Raw genomic sequence first — 25,585 nt, forward strand, 5'->3', positions numbered from 1 at the left:
AGATGGCAGGTGACTTCCAATGTACCACAAAACTAGCTGATCTTTAGAGTTCTTACCTCCAAAAATGAAGAGGTTAAGATAAAGGATTGTGGAAGCTCTTTCATTATAAAATTTTATCAAATGTCTATCCAATCTAACACAGAAGGGGAGAAGATAAAATTAAGAAATTATGCTCAATTTCGTATTAAACAAATGTTTCTATGTATAAGGTAGCAAGAGAGATACTTGGTGTCTAGTAAACATTCAACAAGTGTCAGTTATTATTGTCATCATGGTAGCTCTATTAATCTCCTTCAGATGGATTAGGGGGAAAAAAGCAACAAACACTTTTAATTCAGCTACGCTCCCTGTATAAGCATACACAAAATAAATCTTATGTTTGAGGCAAAAATCTTTTGGAAAATAAATAACCTATGAAAGGTATAAACCTAAGTACAAAGCAAACATTTGCAAATGATTGTACTCTTTTTCAATATGCTAGTATAATCACAAGTCTATACTTTATCATGGTTAGAGAGTAAACTTCCAAATTTAAATACATATTTTTTAATCCAACTTTAAATTTAGTCAGTAGTATTATAATTGCATTGTATGGTGATCATGATAGTAGCTACACTTGTGATGAGTAGAGAGCATAACATACACACTTGATAAAGCACTATGCTGTACAGCTAAGACCAAGGTAATACTGTGTGTCAACTACTCTTCAATATAAATAAATAAAAGTAAAAATACAATCAATAAAAGTATGTATTTTCAGATACAAAAATTTAAAACATTTATTCTTTTAATAACATTAAAATTTATAGTCTATATTCTGATTTTTCCATAAACTTAAATATAGATATTTCTCTGAATTGAAGGAGTCCATTCATGATATAATATTCCTTATGAATTATCCATAGCTAAAAAGCTCTAAGGACAATAATAAGCACCGATTTTCCTTCCTTTTTTTTTAATGTTTATTACTTTTTGAGAGAGGGTGAATGTGAGTAGGGGAGGGGCAGAAAGAGAGGGAGACAGAGTATCTGAAGCTGGCTACACACTAACTTGAGAGAGTCCGATGTGGGGCTTGAACTCACAAACCATAAGATCATGACCTGAGCTGAAGTACAACCCATAACCAACTGAGCCACTCAGGTGCCCCAAGAAGCACCAATTTTTACCCCAAATTCCAAAATTGTTAACTGATACACAATAATTATTTTTGAAGGTATTTGAAGCAAAATGTTCAATCTCATTTTAGTAAGAGCCCTTTATTATTTCAATCCCTTTCCAAATTATTTCAGATAATTTTGAAAACTGTGTTCCAACTCATATAAAGGTCCAACTCATAGAAACAGAGAATGGCTGGTTACCAGGGGCCGGGGAGCAGGAAAATGGGATTGGTAAAAGGGTACAGACTTCTAGTACAAAATTTTAAAGTAAAATTAAAGAAAAGGTTTCTGCAAAAATGAATTTTTATCTGAAAAAAACTGAAAGACCAAATATAAGCTTCTACTAACCAGAAATAAAATAGATGATGTATTTATTACAATAGAATTAAATTTAAAAAATGCGTATTTTGAAATTTTAATACTCCCCCCACCTGGTTTCCTAGTTTATGTGCATGAGTATATCTGCACAGTGGATCTTCCAAAGTATTTTGCCTATATAATGGAAAGCCAATGCACGTTTTATTAACATTCCTGTATTAGGCTTCTAAGCTTTTAGAAGTTTTCAGAAAAACCTCAGTCTTGATGGTCTTCCATAGAACAATATTCCTGCAAAAAGATACATCAGTCTGGTTTTATTCTTGATCACCTTAAAGCAAAACAAGTAATTTTAACAATATGTTTGGAATTTATTATTTGGATCCACACAGTTCTTGAGTGATGTTATTTAAAATAGTTTCATAATATATTTTAACATTTGATTTTATTTTAGGTTGTTTTAAGTTACCATGTATAGAACTTTCATAAAAATGTATGATCTCTTTTTGTCTTCTGAAATTCTAAAACATACTTCTCTTCATAATAAAAACACTTTGCTTACTTTTTGCCTAACAGTAACTAAACAAACAAAACACAAAAATTGAATAAATAAAAAAACAAAACAAAACTACTGCAATGAGTTTCCCTAAAATGTGACCGTCAAATTTCTGTCTTGTTATTGGGTTATGTTTTAGAAATATTAAGTTAAAAACTAGAAAGCCAATGTGCTTTACTGGTACTATTTAAAATACCCCAAAAGTAAACAATGTTTGAACATTGTGCTGCATAATTGGCAAGATTCAAAATAAAACTTTCTTTTAAGTCAGGGTACAAAATGAGAATCTAGGAATAGTCCTTGAACCTATGCACAGAAAGTATGCAGGAAATTTTCAGAAATTTACTAGATACAAAAGTGGCTTTGCCTGTGTACAATGATTCATCTTAATTTTATTCCTACACAACTGCATGAGGTTCTCATGTCATTTAAGGGCTCTTCCAATCCAGAGATTCTGTTTTTCAATAAAATGTCCCTTCAGATCACTAAGTATAATAGGGAACCAACCATGAACAAGAGGATTGACTGAATTCTTTCATAGTTTTTCAACTCTATATTTAAAAGTAAGCCAGTATAATGGCTTCAATTAAAATTTTTCCTATATCCAATTTTAACAAAATGATCTTCACATATTTGAATATATACATTTATTTAATTTTGTGAGGTATATTCATTTACTTTGGCATTGATAATTAACACATGCAGTTAATATCTTTTTCTCCTTAGTCATCTCATGTACTTATCCTGAGTTTATTCTTATCCATGTTTATTCATATTCATGTCTAGGCTTAAGGTTATTCAGGATTCACATATTATTCATCTCAAATGTACACTCTCTTGTATGAATTTTCTGAATCCTACAAAAGCATAATAAATACAGGTTGACTAAACCCAACTGAGAACACATGTCTCTTGGCAAGCCTTACCGGCAGATTATAGCATTTATCAATAAATTCTTCCTTTCCTCCAAGTTCCTGCCAAGGCATAGTATTTATAGAGTTTACTTCCATAAGGAATTGATATTAAACATAGATATTTGACTTCATTTAACCAATGGAAAAGTGACGGGATGCCATTTCTGAATTGAAGCCTTAAAGAGTGGCATTATGAGTTTCTGATTCCAACTCGTTCCTTAAAAATGCCATACCATAGTTACCCATTGTTGCTTCAGCCAAACTACCAGAATGAAAACACATGGATCAAAAGTCTCTCATCCAGTTTAGTTCAGAATATCCTAGCTGAGAGTAGCTGACCTACATGTAGACCACTAAGGCTTAAATAAATAATTATTTTAAGCCACTGAGGTTCTGGGAAGGTTGTTTATTATGTAACATTACCCTAGAAGAAAACTAATATTCCCTAGCATAGAAAATGAGCATTTATTCAGAGGCTTTAATAAGATTATAAGAAGTACAGACAGAAAGTAACCACTTCAGGAGGATATTAATAGTAAAAACATCATTATATCTTAAATCTTCCAATCTAAGTAAATAATGATATAAACAGTAAACAGGTGATGAATTATTCTCAAAATCAATGCTGTGAAACATTAAAGATATTTTAAAATGTCTCAAAGACTGAAAGGTGTAACATTTTATAGATATATAGTTTAACATATAAGGGAAGAGCTCAATTATAGCCAATATAAACATTTTATATCAATTATAGAATTATATATAATTATAATTAATACATAAAATTATTTGTATAATTGATATCATTGTATTAATAATATGTAATATTTTATATAAACCGATGTCATTCTCAGATCACTTTCTGGCTTTCATTTAGATTCCATGAGTACTATATAGAGTTAATACAAGAAATAATTCATCATGAAGAAATAGAAAAATAGCCATGTAGCATAACTTTTAAAATTTTAATAGTAGAGGTGTGCTATATACAAAGAAAAGATATTATTCAAATATATATTGCCTAAATAGTAACATATATATCAGTGATTTAATAATTTATGTTGTGAATGCGTTCTATGTTTGAAGAGCAAATATGTCTCAGAAGATGAGCTTTCCCTTGAAGAGATTATTTCACATTTGATGTAATGGTTGGGAATTGTTGCCACAAAATAAGATACTGCAGTGTTCACATAAGTTTTCTGGCTACGATAGATTTCTGGGTCCCTTAAGTTCCTGCTTTTCTAATCAGCTCTCTACATAAAATAAAGACTCACAGGGATGGAAGCACAGAGAAAATAACCAATGTATTTCTTTAATTTTACAGACTGGTAAATGAAGCCCAGATTTTCTCAAATTCATAAATTTCATTAGATTTCCAAATTAAATATCCATCCCAGATACCTCTTTTTATTTCCATCTCTCTGGAATATTAGTCAGACATCTGAAATTTGACAGGTCTAAAATTAGATTCACTTCTACTTTTCCTCGCCAAGGATGGGCCTCTCCCCCCCACCCCCCACTCTATTAGTGGCCTAGTAGTATGAACATTAGTATCAGGGAAGATCACAACAGGAAAAAAAAAAAAGTCACACTTAAATGCAGTAATTTAAAAGACTTTAATGCAGGGACAGTTAATAAATATGAGAGCAGGTTTAAAGTAAGCTATGAAGGCACGCTCAATTACCCTGACTTTAGCAACCACAGGGAATCATCAACATCATTTGGCCTAAAGAGATGAGGGTGGAAGCATCTGAAATGCAGAGAGGGCTGAAGCTGGTGCTGTAGCTACAAGGTAGTGCTGTTCATTAGGACTCTATTTGTGAAAACTATCTTCTACATATGTTACTGAGAACAAAGTAGCTATGTCAGGGCACCATGAGATGGTCCTTCCACCAGAATATATATAACTGCATGACAGAGACTTGAATCCTTCAATTAAGGGGGAGAAAAAAAGTAAAACGTAATCAGCCACACATGTGTATAAGGTCTGAGGAAGAGGGTGAAGTGACTCGTAGAAGAATCAGGATGCAAGCCCATTCTGTACGCATCAGCCTGCACTTCCCTTAAGAACTCCTGAGCAGTGAAGAGAATGTTCCTGCAGGTAATTACTGAGCTGGAGAAATAGTAAGGCTGTTCACCCAACCTTCTCTTCCCTAGAGGGTAGTTAGAGCTACACCCTATGGGGCAGAGAGGAAAGGGCGTACCACCTGTGTTACACCTGTGTAAAATAAAAATGTTTTTAAACTCTCTTCACCACCTACTGAAGACATCCCATCTTTTAAATTTTTTTAAATGACTAAATTGTACAAAGAAAGGCATATATATTCAGATTCTGAATGGGCATGTAAATAAAGCAGTTTGCATCTGGAGAATGAAGAAGTTTCCTTTTTGTGTCTAATCAAAGTAATTTGGAGAACTACAGAGATATTTGGTATAAAGTACCAGTTTCAGAAGATAGTCACATACTACTATGAACATAATTTGTGCTTTGTATTTCCATTTCTGATTTTGAAGTCCAAACTTCATAACACAATAGGCATAGGTCCTTAACAATACTGAGGAGTTAAAAAAAAAGTATTAACAATATGATACAATAATTCCTGGAAGTATAGAGAAAAAATAGGTGAATTCCAGAGATAACTGTCTATAAGGCCCAACTCTGAGCAGCACTTTTTTCTTTCCAGTGTTTAATCAATACCTGCAATACATATTTTTTGATGACCAAATGGATGGTTGGATGCATGCATGCATGCATAGATGAATTAATGAATGAAAAAAATATAGCTCCATGAAAGCACCCTCTTTTTCATAAAACTACTAAAACATAAACCCAGCCACTGTCTCTGGTAATGCGTCAGAATCAAGATATGTCATGACTGAATAACCCCATTGAATCAATGAGTATTTCTTCCAGTTGCAGAAACAGAAATCCAACTTCAGGAATTTAAACTATTATAATAAGGATTTGATTGATGTATCTATAAAAGAAATTATTTTTACCATAGACAGAATTGTAGAGCTGTCTATTCCTAGCAAGGAGGGTGTCACTGTTCTTTGGAATGAATGGCTTTTGCTCTCGCCCCCTATAGGGGCTATTATTGGGGTTTGTTCTTCTTGCACACTTCAACTTCTCTCATTCAGTCAGCTCAAGGGAGCTAACATCCACATTTTCCAGTGGAAAGAATCAGTGCACTGAAATTCTCTCAGGACTGACAAAATTGCCCCTGCTCTCTTGGACTTGCCTATGCAAAGCAGAGCATGAACTTGTGGGGTTAGTGTCTAATTGCATACCCTCTAACCCACTTTCCAGATGGCAACTGAAGGGATCTTCCAACGAAGAAATCTGACCAAAGTGTTAGTGTCCCAGAACATTGCCTCTGAAGAGAGCCCAAATGTCTCAGTATATCCTATGAGGCTGTTGATGATCTGTTGTTTGCATTTCTCAGGAGACCACAATTATCATTTTAGCACAAGAAAATTACCCACTGTGCAGGAAACGCCTACAATGAAATCTTGTCCCATATCTACCAGATCTTGGTAATACTCCTCCTCAGCCGCTCTGACATACAAAAACATTTCCAGAGATTTCCAAATGTTCATAGGAGGCTAGAGAAACTCTTCAGTTTAGACTTTTTCTCAATGAAATACTAAACTTCAATCAACAGTGAATTATTCACAGTTCACTTAGTAAGCAATGCTTTCTCTTACCTTAGAAACGCCTACATGCTCCTCTTCTGGAATAGTCCTTCACCTCCGTAGATGTAACTAATTACAGAAGGACCAGCAAATATCACTTCAGATATCTTCTCTGTGCCCATCCAAAATAGAAATTACATCTCCTTCCTAGGTCCTATCTTACACTTACTCTGGATATAATACTTTAACTCATTTCTTGTTTGTCTCATCTGCTACATTCAAAGCTACCTGAAAGCAAAAATATCGACCTACTCAGAATTGTGCCTTCTGTTCCCAACCTATGATATTCTTACCAGGTACTGACACATATGGGGTACTTACACATAAACGAGTAGATGAGGGTGACAGTAACCTTGAGAGTAGAAACCCTGGCTTGGAATTTACACTCCAGTACCATTTGTGTGCTCATAGTCAAGCTGCTAATAAATTCTCAGCCTCCTTTGATGTTCCCTATCGCGCAGGATTTCGGTGAGGATTAAATGAGGTAATGTATGTAAAATCTCTTTAAATACTGATTTACAGCTATAATCATTTTAAATTCAAACTGTAATTTTCTAAATACCAGTAGAAATGTTGTTGAGCCATAAGGTTCATTTTCCTAAGTGGTTTAAAAACTTTCTGAACTGTGTGGCTTGTTAGAGAATATAAATGGCTGTCCAACTAGGCATATATTTAAAGACAATTAGTCAATTCAGCTAATCACCTGTACTTGTGTGGAGGTTGTTTTAATTTGCATCAAAATAGCTACTCATGATGTTCACAGGTACCAATTTCACAATTATTTCTCCTTAAAACTACATTTTTTTGTAAGTCCTCTATTTTTTTTTTAAAAAAACTGGACAAATCACGGGTAAACTCTGAGAAACATAATAGCTTGTGGACATCCATGTGTTAATAAAGCTTTCAGAGACATATTTTTTCCTCCCTCAGAGCAAATTTTGCTACAATTTTCCCTTAATTAATATAATTGATAACAGTTATATAGATATCTGGCATTTTAATCATGCAGATATGTCTTTTGCTGTCTAAAGTGAAATTAAAAACTGCCAGCAGTCTTGTACTTCCAGTGGTAGCTGGAAAGGAAATTAAAATAGAGCTGGTAATAAACGGTTGATATGTTCAATGTGAAAGATCACAGACCTGGGTCATACACATGGGGGAGGGGTGGCAGAAAATACAATGACAAATGCAGAAGAAAAGCTCTTATCCACATGATGAATTGGGAATGTTGAAGTCTTTAATAACAAGCTCAGGTAACACATAAGTTTTGCAGCATAATTAAGGCCAAAACTTTCGATTTGGTTATCATTAATTTTTGTGAAGATTTAAGAACAAACAGGACTGAAAAACCCTGTATTACTCACTGCCATTTCATTTATCAATATGTTGGTGGATATTTGGTTAAAGAGATCTAAATATATTCAAAATTCTTTTGACCAAGCATTTTGAAGCTCATAAGAGAGGGTTTAACTTTGATCTATTAATATACTAAACTAATACTGAATGGATGACTATCAGGCAGACTCTTCTAGACACTGTCAGCAGCTCACTTTCAGATAATATAGGCAGTCAGAAATGTTACAAACATTAGACATGGGCTACCGCCTCTGGATAATATCAGGAATTTATCATTATAGAAATTGGAAGGATGACAAAGAGCCAGGAATTTAACATTTTATTTCCAGGTCTGTATTCCTCAGTGAAAGTTGAATCAGTGGGGATTTGGATTCATGTTCCTAACATGCCAATCTCTTCAAGGATAATTGGCTTTCACCTTTGGGGATGATATGAATGAAGACACTAGATGAGGCTATGACTGAATGAATGTACAAGGGGTAATGTATAGAAGGAAGAGAAGATTTCCGGAGAACAGAACTAAAGGAATGTCTATCTTTGGAATTCAGGAAGAGAAGGAATAGTCAGGGTCGCAAATATATTGTATAATTTCATGTAAACCAGAGGAGAATATCAAAGGCAATGGTAATCAACCAAAGAGTATTTATAGAGACTTCCAGGGGTATAAGATATGAATTTTAATGTGTTACTTGAGTCAGAATATTTTTCTTAGCATTTACAAAGCCAGATCTTAGAAAATGATTGGGAAATGGAGAAAATTAAAACTTTTTTAGGATCTCAATAGGAAATTCACCCAAAGCAATTGCTCAATTGTTCACAGTAACATTTATTAATAATTAAAAGTGTTGAGCATTTTATTATAAATTTTAAATTGAAGGAAATACATTTTTCTTCAACTTTTTCTTCTTTGATTACATCCAAATTTCTTTAAAAAGTAGCTGACACTTACTGCTTTCTTTTCTTTCCACCCACTCATTCTGGTATTCAATCTGGCTTACATATCCGACACCTGCCCCAACTCTCCTCTCTCAATTTAGATGATCTAGTCAGCAACAGTAGCTGAAAACATACTTAGAGTAATGCTAAGAGCAACCAGATATCATTGAATAGCAGATTTTCTCAATACTCAGATACTTCTTATATTCCATTCTTCTAAGTAATAGACTTATCCTTTTTATATTTTATTCTATTTTAATTTTATATAGAAATAACCTACGACTATGTATAAGCGAGCTCTGGAGTACTTAACCAAATGATCAGTTTTTGTCATATTAATTTTTAAATTGTATTAGTTTGCATAAATATATATAGAAATCTACACTTTGGTAATGCGAAACCTACATCTTCATTCAATTATTTTATACAGAAATAGTAGCTGTCACGGAATGCAAAGTCTGATGTGATTTTCCCTTTTTGGAGACAAACCATCATCCATTAAACGATCTTAAAAACTGGCACCACAAGAAAAAATAGTGCAATGTATAAAATTTTAAAAATGTTTCTTGATTTTTTAAAAATGGCAGCTTTAAATCTTTTTATATTAAACAATGCAAAACAAATATGGCTTCTATATCAAATATCTTGATTGAGTAGGCTAGGAAAACACTGTTGCATGGCAAAAAAAAAAATCATGTCACTTTTGGATTGTACACAGTATGAAACTCAAAACCCATGTCTCTCTCTGCATAAGAATAAAGACACCTACTTTTTTGAGGAAATATTTCCTTTCAGTAAGTGGAGTCACACTTAGGTAGAGCAGAGATTCTAATTGAAGTTAGTACTACTGTATCACAAATATGTTAAGATCCACTAAGAATATTACCCAGGTTGAATGGTAATAAGCAAAGTTTATTCAGTTCAGTTATAGGAACAACTTTGGTCATCTTTAACCTCATAGAATACCTAGCATACAGTTAGAGCACAGTAGGAATCAACGTATTTTTTGGATTGTTGATTTTATTTCCCTGGTTCCCAGGTGAGTAAATTGAGATGGAGTGTATATTGTAAAAAAATGACAAATGAGAAGTAGCTTCCCAGAGAAAGGTTTATTAAGAGATAGAATTATTTGGTTTATGTAGGGTTCTAGTAACTCTACACAAATGAAGTCAGTCCTTACACAAGAGTTGAATTAGAGCCTCACAGGATAGGAACATATTTCCCAAGAAGGTAGTAGCTCAGTTGAAGAAGCTATAACTATGAATCACTTTTATCATAGAGGTTCCATTCTCTGGGAGGCTGATTCAGCCCAAAGACATGTTTTTGTTTCTACTTTACAGTGTTTTAGAAGTGAGTCTGAATATCATTAGTCAGAGTCTATGCTCTCTACCTACTATCCTCAGTCATTTCAAATTAGACCTAATTCACTTTTTTACATTTTTGGCTGAATCCCAAAGTCATTTGAATGAGAGATGCTTGATAATTGGAAGACCATTATGGAAATTTGGTTATTATAATATTCCATTTCCAGCACATCAAATCAAACCAAACACCACAAAACCTACAAACTGCATGGTGATAGAACTTTTTCTGTAATCTACTATTTTTTGTAAATTTGTTGTGGCTAGCCACTTGTGGGGATACTCTACTACTTTTAAGAAAGATTAATGAGTTAAGTGTAGAGGTCATTGTGAGAGAGAGCCAATACTATAAGGAAATGTAAAACTATATCAGAATCAAAGGGGACTAAGAAAAGCTGGAAACTACTGAACAGTTGGGCCTTCCTGCCTACTTCATCAACCTTACCCCAGCCTCAGCTAGAGTAGTTTTGAGCATCTCAAGAGAGAATAGTTTTGAATTCCAAAATGACTATCAACAGGGCAACGGATAGAGATTGTGGTATTTTCTTGTAATGGAATGTGACTCAATAATAAATGGATTGTTACATGTAACAACATGGATGCATCTCAAAGTAACTATGCTGAGTAAAAGAAGATAGACTAAAACAGAACATACTGTATAATTTCTATAAAACTAGAAAAGGCAAACATCTTCAGACAAATAATGCATCCCTGATTGCCAGGGACAGGAAAGATGGGAGGAAAGAACTATAAAAGGACCAAGGAAACTTTTGAGGGTGAGATACATATTCATTACCTTGATTTTTAATGTTAGTTTCAGTATATGCTGTATACATATGGCAAAAATTTTCAAATTATAAACTTTAATACGTGTAGTTTATGTCAATTATACTTTTTTTACAAACTATTTATGTTTTTTTTTTTTTTTTTGATGTTTATTTATTTTTGAGAGAGAGACAGAGCACGAGCAAGGGAGGGGCAGAGAGAGGAGACACAGAATCTGAAGCAGGCTCCTGATGTGGGGTTCTAACCCACAAAAGCAAGATCGTGACCTGAGTTGACACTTAACCAACTAAGCCACTTCAATAAAACAATTTAAAAGATGAATACATACAATGAGAATGGAAATGGCAGGCACATGAAAGATAAATCTGTCACATAAATTAGGGACTGAGAAGCAAATATCTTCTCTCTGAAACAATCAATTTAGCCAAATTATCTATTGGTGAGTAAGAACTTAGAACAAGGAGAGATAGGCAAATTATTTCATGTAATGGAACTGAGCCATAGGAGCCTGATGTATCCATTTCTACTTTAGGGTGAATTTTTATAAGGAGGCTTTAAAAATTAGTGCTCTTTTGTTCAAACTCCTCTCCTCTAGACACAGTGCTAAAAAGAATATTGTCAACATTTTCTTCCTTCCACACTAGTCTGAACAGCAATTGGCATATTTTTTTTTCTTTAGCTATGTTAATATATCCAATCAGACTTTAGTCTAGTCCTTCACTTATGGTATGTCTCCTTAAAGAGATTTTCAACACTCTGATGGCTAGTTATACGACTCAACTTGGTCAGGCTAGAGTACACAGTTACTTAATCAAAAAAGTAACCCACATGTTGCTGTGAAGGTATTTTGCAGATGTATTTAAAAAAAAAATAACACTTATTTATTTTTGAGAGAGAGAGAGAGACAGAGCGTGAACAGGGGAGGGGCAGAGAGAGAGGGAGACACAGAATCTGAAACAGGCTCCAGGCTCTGAGCTGTCAGCACAGAGCCCGACGCGGGGCTCGAACTCACTGACCATGAGATCATGACCTGAGCCGAAGTCAGACGCTTAACCCACCGAGCCACCCAGGTGCCCCAATGCAGATGTATTTAACAACAAGCAGTTGACTTTAAGTTGGATTAAATAAAGTTTACCCTTGTTAATGTGGATGGGCCTTTTCCAACTAGTGGAAGACCTTATAAGAGAAAACTGGGGTTTCCCAAACAAGTAATTCTGCCTCAAGACTGCAACATCATCTCTTGCTTGAGTTTCTGGTCAGCTGGCCTACACTACTAATTTAAGAGTTGCTAACCCCCACAACCACTTGAGATAAACAAACATCTTAATAACTACATCTTGTATATCATACTGGTCTGGTTTCTTGGGAGAATGTAGACTGGTATGATTACTGATATAACGTGTGCTGATTTTTTAGTTTTTCTATGAGGAGAAATACCATTTAATATTTTAAGACTTTGTGGAACTCACCAAAAAGTTTATAACATATATTTTAACACTTCGTGAACTATTTGTGAGATGATATTTAAGATATCACTAATGCTTAAAGTCTGGTTTACAGTTTGCAATTTTTTTGTTTGTTTTTTCATCTAATCTTAAGATATATGTATTAGTTAACTCATGTTACCATATTAAAATACCATAGACTGGGTGTCTTATTAAAATTATCTCCTATTAATTTTTTTTTTTTTTTTCCCTAGGGCGCCTGGGTGGCTCAGTCAGTTAAGCGTCAGACTTTGGCTCAGGTCATGATCTCAGTTGGTGGGTTCGTGTCCCATGGTGGGCTCTGTGCTGACAGCTCAGAGCCTGGAGCCTGCTTCAGATTCTGTGTCTTCCTCTCTGTCTGCACCTTCCCCACTCTCTCCCTCTGTCTCTCTCAAAACCAAAACAAAACAAAATATTAAAAAACTTTTTTTTTAACATTTTTTCTCATCATCCTGGTGGCTAGGACATCTAAGATCAAGGTTCTGGCTGACTAAATTCCTGGTAAGGACTGTGTTCCTGGCTTGCAGAAGGCCACTTTCTTGCTCTGTGCTCACATGGCCTCTCCTTGACACATGCCCCTAGGTAGAGAATGAGCAAGTTTTTTGATGTCTCTTCTTTAAGGGCACTAATCCCATCATGAGGGCCACACCCTCATGATCTCATCTAAATCAAATTACCTTCCAAATTGTCCATCTCTAAAAACCACCCCTTTGGGGGTTAGAATGTCAACATTTGAATTTTGAGGAGGACACAATTCAGGTCATCAGGATATATAAATATTCTCTGCCAAATCACACTAATGACTTATTTTCTTTGCAGTTTTATATTCATTCAAACATTATCACGTATTTTATTTCAATTGATTTTATCAGCCACTATATCAAGTAGACAAATGAGCATATCATCACTCTTTTTCACAGAAAGAAAGAAAAAAAACATAAAAATTAAAAAAGCCTAGTGACTTGCTCTGTATCAAATACTGTAAGCAGAAACAAAAACTATTTCCTTATAACTTAGAACAATATTATTATTTTGTCACACCATAATGTCACAAAATATCCTCATATCCATAGAAGAAAGAGCTATATATTGGTATGGAATACAGAGTATAAGGGCAGCTGCGATAAAAAGTCTTTGGTTCTGGCATTTCTACTGACTTACCCTCAAAGGCCTGAAAGATCACTGTTCTAGAAACTTAAGTAGTAATTAGATTTCCAGCAAACCAAAGTGTTGGCTTCACTTCAATTTTATAGTAATCCGAATAGGCCTTTGGTAAGCTGAATTAAATTATTTTAGAAGTGCTCTTGATTGATTTACCTAAGTTATGATCAGGATAGTTCTCTGAAACTCTGTGTGAAAAATAGGCATTAGTCGCCTAAAATGTTCTTTGTGTATTGTAGTGATAGATACTTCCCCCAACTGAGGGGGGGGGGGGCAGTGCTGCAAAACAGAGGCTTTGGAACCTATTTTAAACAAGAGAATTATTTCTTATATAAATACTTGCGATGAAATACTGTAGATTAAACATATTGGAGGGGTGTCTCTAAGTGGTGTGTGTGTGTGTGTGTGTGTGTGTGTGTGTGTGTGTGTGTAAATGCAGAGAGCTAGATTAGATTTGACTCTACTCTGTCCCCTTCTCTCCAAGGCATACCATTGGAACCCTTTGTTCCTTCATGCTACTGGAACGATTTGAAAATGCCAGTTCCAGGTGATACCTGCATACAGTTTAATATTTTTATATCTGGATTATTGTTCTTCTTAGAATATATATTTTTGCTTAAAATAGGAAGGATAGTCATAAATGGAACTGTACACCTGCTACAATAGAGACAGCTCCCTACAATGTAATATAACCCCTATTCTTGCCTTCCCACTGACTTTAACCTCAAGGCACTAAAAATAACCATTCTGTCTAACAGTAAGTAGTAATTCAGTTTCCAATTCAGCTAAAACCGTAGCTTCACCTCAATTTTAACAGCTGAAATTCTTATGTCCTCTATGGGTCATATCTGGTCACTTTTAAAACCTCTTAAATTCAGTTACTATGGAACGAATGGATATCACATATAGTATCCCCAGGGTGAACTGAAAAGTAAGTGAGAAATGCCTTTCTCTAACAGTTTCTTTTCAAAAGTGTCCAAAGAACATTTTATATTGAGCACAATTTGTGGGACACTTTACATTTTTCTTATGATAGGTGGAAGAACTGTTGATTGAGATCTTACATCATGAGCTTCTACTGAAATTCAACAAACTGCATTTCAATTACCCAAGGCTCCTTTGGTTCTTACATGGGTGTCACAAAAATAAATTGCTATAAAGCTTTGCAATCATATACCGCTAAAGGTTTTGCTAGACCAAGTTGGCAGGTTATCACAGAAACACATATTTAGATAAAGATGAATCAAGGAATTTTGATAAGCCACAAAACATAGAAAACGATGGTAGTACACTTTTTTATTTCTAAGTGCTTTAAAAAAATAACTTTTACTTAGCACAATTCTTTGATACATTTACTACTACTCTTTTATTACATCATCAAATCATTGACAGCTTTTCGAGATAACTACATTTATTAACTTTCCTTCCCCTTTGTAGATAAGAAAACTGAGACACAGAGAGACTTAGTAAATTTCCTCAATTCATTCAGATGGTAAGTGACAAACTCAAAATTCAAACAGAGGCACTCTGGTTCTGGAGATTTCTGTATATAACCCTATTTAAATAGTACTAAAATTTTCAAATTCAAATAAATGCAATGAGTCAAGTACAAAGAAGTTGAATGGTAGATATTTTACTGGGCAAAATTGGTAACTGAGAATCACATTATAAATTTCCACAATAGCTCACTTTCCTTGCACTGATTTTATGTTTCTAATACCATGGCCCAACATTTATGAACATAAAAATGAGCAGAGGACTATGCTTCTGAAAATTTGGAATGAAATATAAGAACCTATTTATATTTTTAACTTGTAGATAAAAAGGTAAGCAACTTTTCAAAAGAGCAAATGATAATTGTAAAATGAGTGATTTGGATAATAAATTCAATGAGAATTCAGAGTTGTTTGACACTTCCCCTTCTATCCAAGATGGAGTAATAAGGATTCTTTTGCCTGAAACAACCAAAAGAAAAAAATAGGGAGAGGAAAAAATATATTTGCACACAGTTTTGAAGATACTAGGTCAGGCAAGAGAGTGATTCCTGAGAAATAATAAACTACACATGAAACTAACACAAGATTGTATCAACTATGCATAATAATAATAATAAATATAAATATAATAATAATAATAAGAAGAAGAAGAAGAAGAAGAAGAAGAAGAAGAAGGAGAAGACACAAAATGCTGAGTCTAATAGTGCCTATGCTTACGGAGAGTATGTTCAAGCCATAGCAAAGGGGAATACGGATGGAGTCTCAAAGTTCCCTCAATTGAGGACATTTTGCTGGAAGTATTCTTAGTTTAGGGAGAAAATTGCAATATAGCATGAATGAATGTCAAAATAATTATGTGGAGCAAAAGAAGCCAGACCAAAAAAAAATGAATATAATTCCACTTATATAAGAATCTAAAAAATACAAACTTCTATTGACAGGAGACAAGTGATTATCTGGGGAAATTCAGGGCAGAGAAGAGTTGTAGGGAAGGATTACAAAAGAGCATGAAGTAACTTTTGGGCATGATAGTTATATTCAATACCTTAATTTTGATGGTATTTTCATAGGTGTATAAATATGTCATAGTGTATCAAACTATACACTTGAAATATGTGTAATTTTATCATATTCAATTACACTTGAAATTATAAAAATGTCTGGCTTGGGCATAATGTTTTAGGCAAGTTGGGCTTTAGAACTGTTCTTTGATATGGATATCATGTATGTGTCCCTTCAAACAGCATAGGCCACTAACTTCTAATAGGCTAATATTAAGAGGTAGGTACTTTGTGCAGTAATTAGGTCATGAGGATGAAATTCCACGATGGGATTCTGTCCTTACATGAAGAGGAAGAGCCCTTTCTCTCCTCCATGTGAAGACTGAACCAGAATGTGGACGTTTATAAACCAGGAAGAGGGCCTTCACGGGAATCCAACCATGCTGTCATTGTGATCTTGGATCTCCAGCTTCCAGAATTATAAGAAATAAATATCTGTTATTTAATCCACCCAGTTGACGGGAATTTGTTGTTAACAGTCTGAGCTTATTAAGACAGTCTGTATGGAATGATAACATTTAATACAAGAAAATAAAAGGAAAGACTGTGCTCTGCGTGATGAATGGTGCAAACAGAGCAGCATGATATCATGTTTAGAGGTCCGTAACTTGATTAGTTTGGCTTGAATATTAGTTAATTTGGGTCTTAGGAGAGAGTACAGAGGTAGTTTAGGATTAAATACTGTTGTGGGATAGCTGCAATTAACTACAAAGAGATTGTATTTATTTTCTATTGCTGCATAACAATTACTACAAATGTAGTAGCTTAAAATAATGCAAACTTATCATTTCACAGTTTCCATGGATCAAGGGTCAGCATGAGAGTATTACTTTTCTATTATTGCTATAATAAATTACCACAAACGTAATCACTTAACATAACACAAATTTATTCTGCTCTGTTTCTGGAGGTTAGAAATCTGAAATCAATTTCACTAAACTAAAACTGAGTTGTAAGGCGTTGGCAAGGCTGTTTCCTTCTGGATGCTGTTAGGGGAGATTCAGTTACCTTGTCCTTTTTCAGCATTCAGTGGCCACCTGTATTTCTTGGCTCGTGAACAATTTCTCCACTTCAAAGTGAATCACTCCAGTCTCTGCTTCCATTTTAACATTGCCTTCTTCTCTCTTGACTTTCTTGCCTCTCTCTTGTGAGGACCTTTGTGGTTGCATCTAGTGTCCCTCCCAGATAAGGCAGGCTAATCTCCCCTCTTAAGATCCTTAACTGAATCACATCTGCAAAGACTCTTTGCCCTTTCAGGTCACATCTGTAGGTTCCCATTATTAGGAGGTGGGATTGTGGGGAGCTGTTATTCTGCCTACCATTATGGATTAGCTGGGTCCTGTGCTCAGGTCTCAAAAGGCTGAAATCACAGTAATGGCCAGGGCTGTACAGTCCAAGAGGTTCTCTTCCAACCTCATTCAGGTCGTCGTCAGACTTGAGATTGTAGAGTTTCTTACTGGCTGCCTGATGAGGGAATCACTATCAGCAGCTAGAGGCCAAACTCTGGATCTAGTCACATGACACTCACATCATGCAGCACTTTTTCAAAATAACACAAATTTATCTTGTTATTATGATGATTGGTGTCTTATCTAACTTTAGTTCTGTGCTATTCAGCATCTCTCCCATTTAAGGAAGTTATGAGAAACCGTTGAGTATTTATATTACATATTTAAGGATAAAGCAGAAGTGTTTTGTGAGTACTTTTGACATTTCAATATATTTTATCCTTTTTTGAAGGCACCGCCTACCATGTACTAACAAACAATGAACATATTTCCAGAGTAGAAAAACATATCATAAAGCAGTAGCAGGTTCAGAGCAGACAAATAAAAGAGTCGCATTGATGATGCTCAGTGCTCTCTTTTGCCATTTTTCAAATGGAAAGCAAATAGAAAAAAATTCAGTCTGCAGGTGTTCAGTATAAATCAGATACTGAGTTGCGACATATGTTTTCACTCTCTACGGAATTTATGCTTCTTTAAGACATTTTGTTACAAAACATACCTTACTGAATTTCTGATAGGTTAAGAATAAGGAAATAAAATAAGCATATTTTAGGGCTTTGCCTTTGGTTTAAAAAGAGCATAATGAAGTACATCTCTGTGTACATGTTTTATTTTGGTGAAATCACAAAAGGAAATTATCAAGAGAAAAACATTAAATCTGATTCAAAACATAAATTTTTATATAAATGACAAGGGAGAAAAAAATGAGATCTACCAGCCTTCTAAACAAAATTATAAATCTATTCTACCATTCTTAATTAACTTTTGCCTTTACAAAATTTTAGTGGAAGCTGCAGAGTAATAACCCTATACTCTACTCCTTCTAGACTTGTGTTGATATGTAGTCATTTTTTTTTTCATTTTATCACAGCCATTCCTAAATCTGTACTGATTGAATATGATACTTATTTGATATCCCATTAATACACCCTACTGTATTTTTATTAATATTTTGCATATCCATTATGTGCCAGAGTATACTATGAACTAACAAGCAGGAATTATTTCATTTTTGTCACTAGTATCCACATCTATGCTTTGAATATTACCAAAAAAATTATAATAATTCTATAGATATTTTCAATAAAACTGATTACAGTATTTCACAGAAATTTTAAGCATTTTGTGATTCAGGCATTAATTTTGATTGACAGAGGGACAGACATACCAATTTGCATTTAATTAATACCCATAAATGTGTGTGTGTGTGTGTGTGTGTGTGTGTGTGTGTGTGTTGTATATGGTGTATTTGCAAATGTCTGATACATAGTAGTCGTTCTGTAACTGTAACTGGTAACTGTAATTACACTTAAAAATCAACTCACCTAGGATTTAGTTAAGGTTTCTATATCTAGGACATAGTTAATAATAATGACATTGTAGGCTATTAGAGATTCTGTGACTTAAAGTTTAGCATTTGGTGTTAATGTTTATGATCTAGTGAGAATGATTTAACCTATATTCAAGAACGCAGCAAGTTTTTCATGAAGCATTGGTCTTTCATAAGTATTGAAAAAAGCCAAGTTTTATTATAAATATCAATTTATAGTGACAACAATAGTGTGGAAATTAAGCATTAACTGCCCTTATGTGCCTATTATATCACATTTTTATCATTATAGACTTTGAACTCTGAGGAAGTATGTATAGTTTATAATAATCCTTTTATTTCCCAATATTAATATAATTATGTAAAATAATGTCTATTATATATTTATATCTAATTAATATCATTTTTGTTATTTTGTTGGCTAATTGAAGTTTTTGAAGGAAAACCCAAAATGGTACTATGATTTTTTATTTATATATATTCTGAGGCCTCTCAAAAACTATGTTAAAATTTGCATATGATGCATATAAATGGGATTGAAGTAGACTGTTAAGAAACATCTTAGAAGTAACTGTCTCATTTTTTACATAGACAATGTATTTGTCATAGAATCTGGACATAAATTTCAGGTAACTCAGTAATACATGTTTAACACTGGTGGAACCAACTTATGTATGAATACTTTCAACATTAAAACCATAGATTCAGTCTTGGAAATAGTTAATAATTTTAATCTATACTATTAGAAATTTATGTCTTAAATCAAGAAAAAATAACTTTGGAATTAAATAGAAATTTTGAGCAGTTTCTCTAGAAATAGTTGGGAGATATAGTATTATATAAATTTTTTTTAATGCTTATTTAGTTTTGAGAGAGAGAGAAAGAGCATGAGCAGGGGAGGGGAAGAGAGAGAAGGAGACACAGAATCCAAAGCAGACTCCAGGCTCTGAGCTGCCAGCACAGAGCCCAATGCGGGGCTCGAACCCATAAACCGTGAGCTCATGACCTGAGCTAAAGTCGGATGCTTAACTGACTGAGCCACCCAGGTGCCCCTGGGAGATATAGTATTATAAATATGACATTAATTTGATGTATTATAGACTGAATTGTATACCCTCTCAAATTTGTAGGTTGAAATCCTAACTCCAGTACACCAGAATGTGACCATATGTGAAACTGGGTTTTTTTGTTTGTTTTTTGCTCTGTTTTGTTTTGTTTTAATGTTTATTTATTTTGAGAGAGCGAGAGAGAACCAGCACGAGCAGGGGGAGGGTCAAGAAAGGAGAGAGAATCCCTAGCAGGCTCCAAGCTGTCAGCGTGGAGCCTGACACAGGGCTGGATCTCACGAATCATGAGTTCATAACCTGAGCTGCAATCAAGGTTCAACACAAATGACTGAGTCACCCAGATCCCCTGAAGATAGGGTTTTTACAGGGGCAATTAAAATTAAGTCATTAGGGTGTGCCCTAAACCAGTATGACTGGTATTCTTATCAGAAGAGGAAGTTTGGACATAGGTGTATACAGAGGGGAAATGATGTGAAGATACATGGAGAAGACAGCCATCTACAAGCCAAGGAGAAAGATCAGGAACACACCTATTCTGGCACTCTGAAGGCACTATCCTGCCAAAAACTTGATCCTAGACTTTTACCACCCAAAACTATAAAGAAAGGGGCACCTAGGTGGCTCAATTGGTGGAGCTTCTGACTCTTGGTTTCAGCTCAGGTCACGAGCTCACGATTTTGTGGATTTGAGTCCCACATGGAGCTCTGTGATGGCAGTGTGGAGCCTCCTTGGGATTCCCTCTCTCTCTCTCTCTCTCTCTCTCTCTCTCTCTGCCCCACTCCCACCCACACTGTCTCTGTCTCTCTCAAATAAGTAATAAATAAACTTTATATTAAAAAACTATAAAGAAAGAAATTTCTGTTATATAAACCACCTAGTCTGTGGTAACTTGTTATTAACAGCCTTAGAAAAGGGCTGGAAAGAAAATTTCCCTTAGGATGAATCGTACCTCAATTCTCACCCATACCTGATGTAGGTAATATTTATAGGTGATTTGAACTTAAATTTGCTTCTGGAATAGGTTAAGACTTTGAGTCTGGAAGAATCAGGTAAATAGGTTTTGCATATGAAAAGGATATGGCTTTTTAGGGGACTAAGGGTAGATTATTTGCAGACTTAATTATGTCCCTTCAAAATTCATATATTGAGGTCTTCAGCCCTAGTACCTAAGAATATCAATACATTTGGCGATTACATTACAGAGGTAATAAAGTTAAAATAAGGTCATTGTGGTGGGCCCTGTCCAGTATGACTGGTGGCTTTGAATGAAGTGGAAATTGGGACACAGACATGAGCAGAGGCAAGACAACATGAAGACACGGAGAGAAGACAACAAGCTACAAAGCCAAAGAGAGAGGCCTAGAATAGCACCTTCCCTTAGGCCCCTCAGAAGCAACCAACCCAGTTTACAATTTGATCTTGGACTTAAAACTTGCAGAACTGTGAGGAAGTAAGTTTCTGTCATGTAATCCACTCAGTCTGTGGTTCTTTGTTGTGGCAGCACAAGATAACTAAGACAACTGACTAACACACTTAACAATTTTTCTATTATTGAATAGGAAATAAATGTAAAATGTGATCACTTAAGTAATTACAAGTCTTATGATGATACTGTATAATAAATATAATAATTTTATTCATATCTTTAAAGACTTTATATAAAGCAAATGGTATATATACATGTATATACACATATATACACATATATGTCCATATCCATATGGTTACCTACAAACTGATTTTAAGCTCCTTCAGGGAAAAGACATTATAAACAATTAGAATCTTTTATTTGTATTTATATATAACATATAATCTAGTGCATCTGTGGTATTTAACAAATTTGAATAAAATAATTAATTAAATATAGATTATTTTAATTACATTAGATGATTAATTCTACTTAGCCAAAATATACCAGTTTACCATGGCTAAGTTAAATAAAAGTAATTTTTAAAGTCCTCCTTTTTATTCCTATCCATGCAACTAAACATAAGTGAAAGGAAATGGGTTAAATGTGTAAAGATGCCTTTGATATGTGTGTGTGTGTGTGTGTGTGTGTGTGTGTGTGTGTATATGTATATATATATGTACATATATACATATATATTTTTTGATGTGTATGTGTGTATATATATGTATATATATGTGTGTGTGTATATATATTTGTGTATATGTATATACATATATATATATTTTTTTGAAAGTTGATTTGCCTCACAGTTGGGAGTGGCTATATTGTCAAGTGATTATAGTTATGCTATTCTCCTATTTTTCTCCTTTTGAAAAGAAGTCATGTTTGCATCAATTCAGTTTGTATATAAATAATTCACTACATTTATCAATTTAATTGCAATTAAATTTCTTAACCAAAAATATCATTCTTTATTATGACAAAAAAGTTCCTTCTCTATTCTAAAGGATTTTAAGTATTTTAAGCAGCATTTTCAAGAAAGCAACTATTTAAACAGCTCACACTTTATCTTAATAAGAACATTAATTTAATGATTGAAAATAGAGTTGGTTCTATAACGAGGTCTCATGAGTACTTTATTATGTAACATCCCCAAAGACAACCAATTCTGGGAAATATGAGAGAACTATTGATGAGAACAGAATCAATATAATGGATTATTTGTGTGTCACAAATACTCAGGGAAAAACACTTGCTTGGTGGTTAATTTTATAAATTACAAAAACTTAACCTTTTAAAAATCCATACATTTTATTATAAAAAGTAGCAGGTCTTTAGTAAATGAATGTTTCTATTTAGTGGAAAGAGTCATGAAATAGGTGTTGCAAAAGACCTTCTGAAATGCTTTGCATATAGGCACAGATACAAACCCTCTTCCTGTGGATTAGAAAACTGGCCAGTCACCTCTCTGTTTTTTTAATTGGGAAATGCAAACTTACCATCCTACTGAACATAGTATAAACTCTATAGCTTAACACAAAGCCATGTGAATAAAGTATATCCATTCATTTTTTAATTTTTATGTATAATTAAAATATAAAATAATGTACCTATTATTTTATATAAGTAATGCATGTATTACTTATATAACATATAGCAACATATAATAACATAAATAATGAAATTGATTTAATATATATTCATAATTAGTATATATATTTAACAATTAAAAATATTTGTTGAGTGTCCATTACAAATACCAGTGAGAAAAAGCATCATTCTAGCTCCTAAGGAGGTAAAAGTATTACGGAGATGTCACACATATACTCAAATAAACCCAAATTGGACAAGCTCTATCACAGACGTTTATGAAAGTGCCATAGGAAGGATTAAGAGGAAACCAACCTTTTTGAAGGGGGTTAGAAAGGATTCAGAGTCAGTGATAACATGTGGGCAATAAACTTTGAAAGAAAAAAGGACAGAATGACATCTGAGTTATACAAACATACAGTCTTATTTGTTAGACCATGTGATTTACTATTTTTAAATCATCAATTATTCCTATTTAATGTTTACTTATTTATTTTTGAGAGTGCATGAGTGGGGGAGGGTCAAAGAGCGAGGGAGAGAAAGAATCCCAGGCAGGCTCCATGCTGTCAGCACAGAGCCCGACATGGGGTTCCATCTCACAATCCATGAGCTCACCATCTGAGCTGAAATCAAGAGCCCAGACACTTAACCAACTGAGCCACCAAGGCATCCCTAAATCATCAACTATTCTTATTTTTCAGCTTTCTCGAGTTGTGTTTTTTGTTTGTTTGTTTTTGACCCTGAACTTTATATAAAATTGCTATTACCTGAGTCACTGTCTTACTAATCTTATCAAGCATGATATATTCACCTCTTATACTGAACAATAGATTCCTCTATACAAAACAAGTCAAGATAAGAATACATAAAAATTTGACTGAACATATTTTTAACTTTGCTTAAAATTTAGAATTTGGCCTTTAAAAACAAATTCTGTATATTGTATATTGATAAAAATTGACCTAAGGTGATGACAGTGAGAATGAAACAGAGTTGGAAGACTTTAACAGAATAGAATTTTTACAATTTATACTAATTTCGTATTACTACAAGTTATGGATGTGTAAGAACACTTTTAATAATTTATTTTTATTTTTAACCTAAATTCACATATTTCCAGGTATAAGATCCTTGATTAGTCAATATAAATAATATATTTATTTAAGATACCATCTTATCCTCAAGAGCTTAACATAAAATGTAAAACTCATTAAAAAATAACAAATACTTCTTTTTCCTAATAGTCATTTAAACTGGTATTATTAGGGGCACCTGGGTGGCTCAGTTGGTTAAGCATCTGACTTCAGAAGTTCAGGTCATGATCTAACCATTTGTGAGTTAGAGCCCCGCATTAGGCTCTGTGCTGACACTGCAAACCTGGAGCTTGCTGGATGTTTTGTGTCTCCCTCTCTCTCTGCCCCTCTGCCCCCTCTCTCTGTAAAAAAATAAATAAACATTAAAAAAAGTTTAAAAAACCTGGTATTACTAATAAAGCTTTATATGAGCTGATAGAGAATTTAAACTACTGAGGAGAAAATATTCATTTACTAATTTGTGATCTTATATATTTAAAAGCCCCAATTTTGCCATCTATAAAATGTGGATAATATTTATGTTCCAGAGTTGTTTTAAGGAATATTAGTGAAAATATATGAAACTACCTCTTTACAGCCTTTTACACTTCTTTTATTTCTTCCTTCCCATTTCTTTTATGTGTTTAAATCAAGTAAGACCAATGAATACCATATTTTTATAGGATGATTATTAAGACACATCCAAGAACATCAGTTATGAAAAGATTCAGTTTCTTTATGACTTGTCATTATACATGTAACTCAAAGTTATATTGAAAAAAATGCCTACTTGACGTTCACTCTCACCACTTTTATTTTACTGGAAATGCTACCATGGCAATTAGATAACAAAAGAAACAGAAGACATCTAAATTTGTAGGGAAGAAGTAAAACTTTCACTTTTTGCAGATGACATAATACTCTATAGAGAAAACTCAAAAGACTACACCAAAAAACTACTAGAACTGATAAATGAATTCAGTAAAGTTGTAGGATACAAAATGAACATACAGAAATCTGTATACACTACAGATCTGTATACACTAATAAAGAAGCAGTAGAAAGCGAAATTAAAGCAATCCCATTTACAATTGTAGTAAAAATAATAAAATATGTAGGAATAAACCTAGCCAAAAAGGTAAAAGACCCATACTATGAAAACTATAAAACACTGATGACAAAAATTGAAGAAGACACAAAGAAATACAGACATCTCATGTTCATGGATTGGAAGAACAAATATTATTAAAACGTCTAAACTACCCAAAGCAATCTACACATTAACGTAATCCCTATCAAAATACCAATAGAATTTTTCACAGAGATA

General features: G+C 33.8%; 1 protein-coding gene and 1 long non-coding RNA gene across 5 annotated transcripts in view; one reads left to right on the plus strand and one right to left on the minus strand.

Moving 5' to 3' along the window:
- The window catches only part of MGAT4C (MGAT4 family member C), a 720,391-nt gene that overhangs the window by 640,682 nt on the left and 54,124 nt on the right, over positions 1 to 25,585 (minus strand). The gene's annotated exons all lie outside the window — the stretch shown is intronic.
- LOC113602803 (uncharacterized) overlaps positions 10,860 to 25,585 on the plus strand; it is a 32,620-nt gene continuing 17,894 nt past the window's right edge. Inside the window, exons 1-3 of one of the 2 annotated variants that reach the window (XR_003424325.2) lie at positions 10,860 to 11,067; positions 14,207 to 14,269; positions 15,160 to 15,214. This is a non-coding gene — a long non-coding RNA (uncharacterized LOC113602803). The remainder of the gene's footprint in view (positions 11,068 to 14,206; positions 14,270 to 15,159; positions 15,215 to 25,585) is intronic. The other variant, XR_003424324.2, reaches the window with a different exon arrangement.

Source organism: Acinonyx jubatus, chromosome B4, assembly GCF_027475565.1.
Source record: "Acinonyx jubatus isolate Ajub_Pintada_27869175 chromosome B4, VMU_Ajub_asm_v1.0, whole genome shotgun sequence".
In the NCBI taxonomy this organism is placed as follows: Eukaryota; Metazoa; Chordata; class Mammalia; order Carnivora; family Felidae; genus Acinonyx; species Acinonyx jubatus.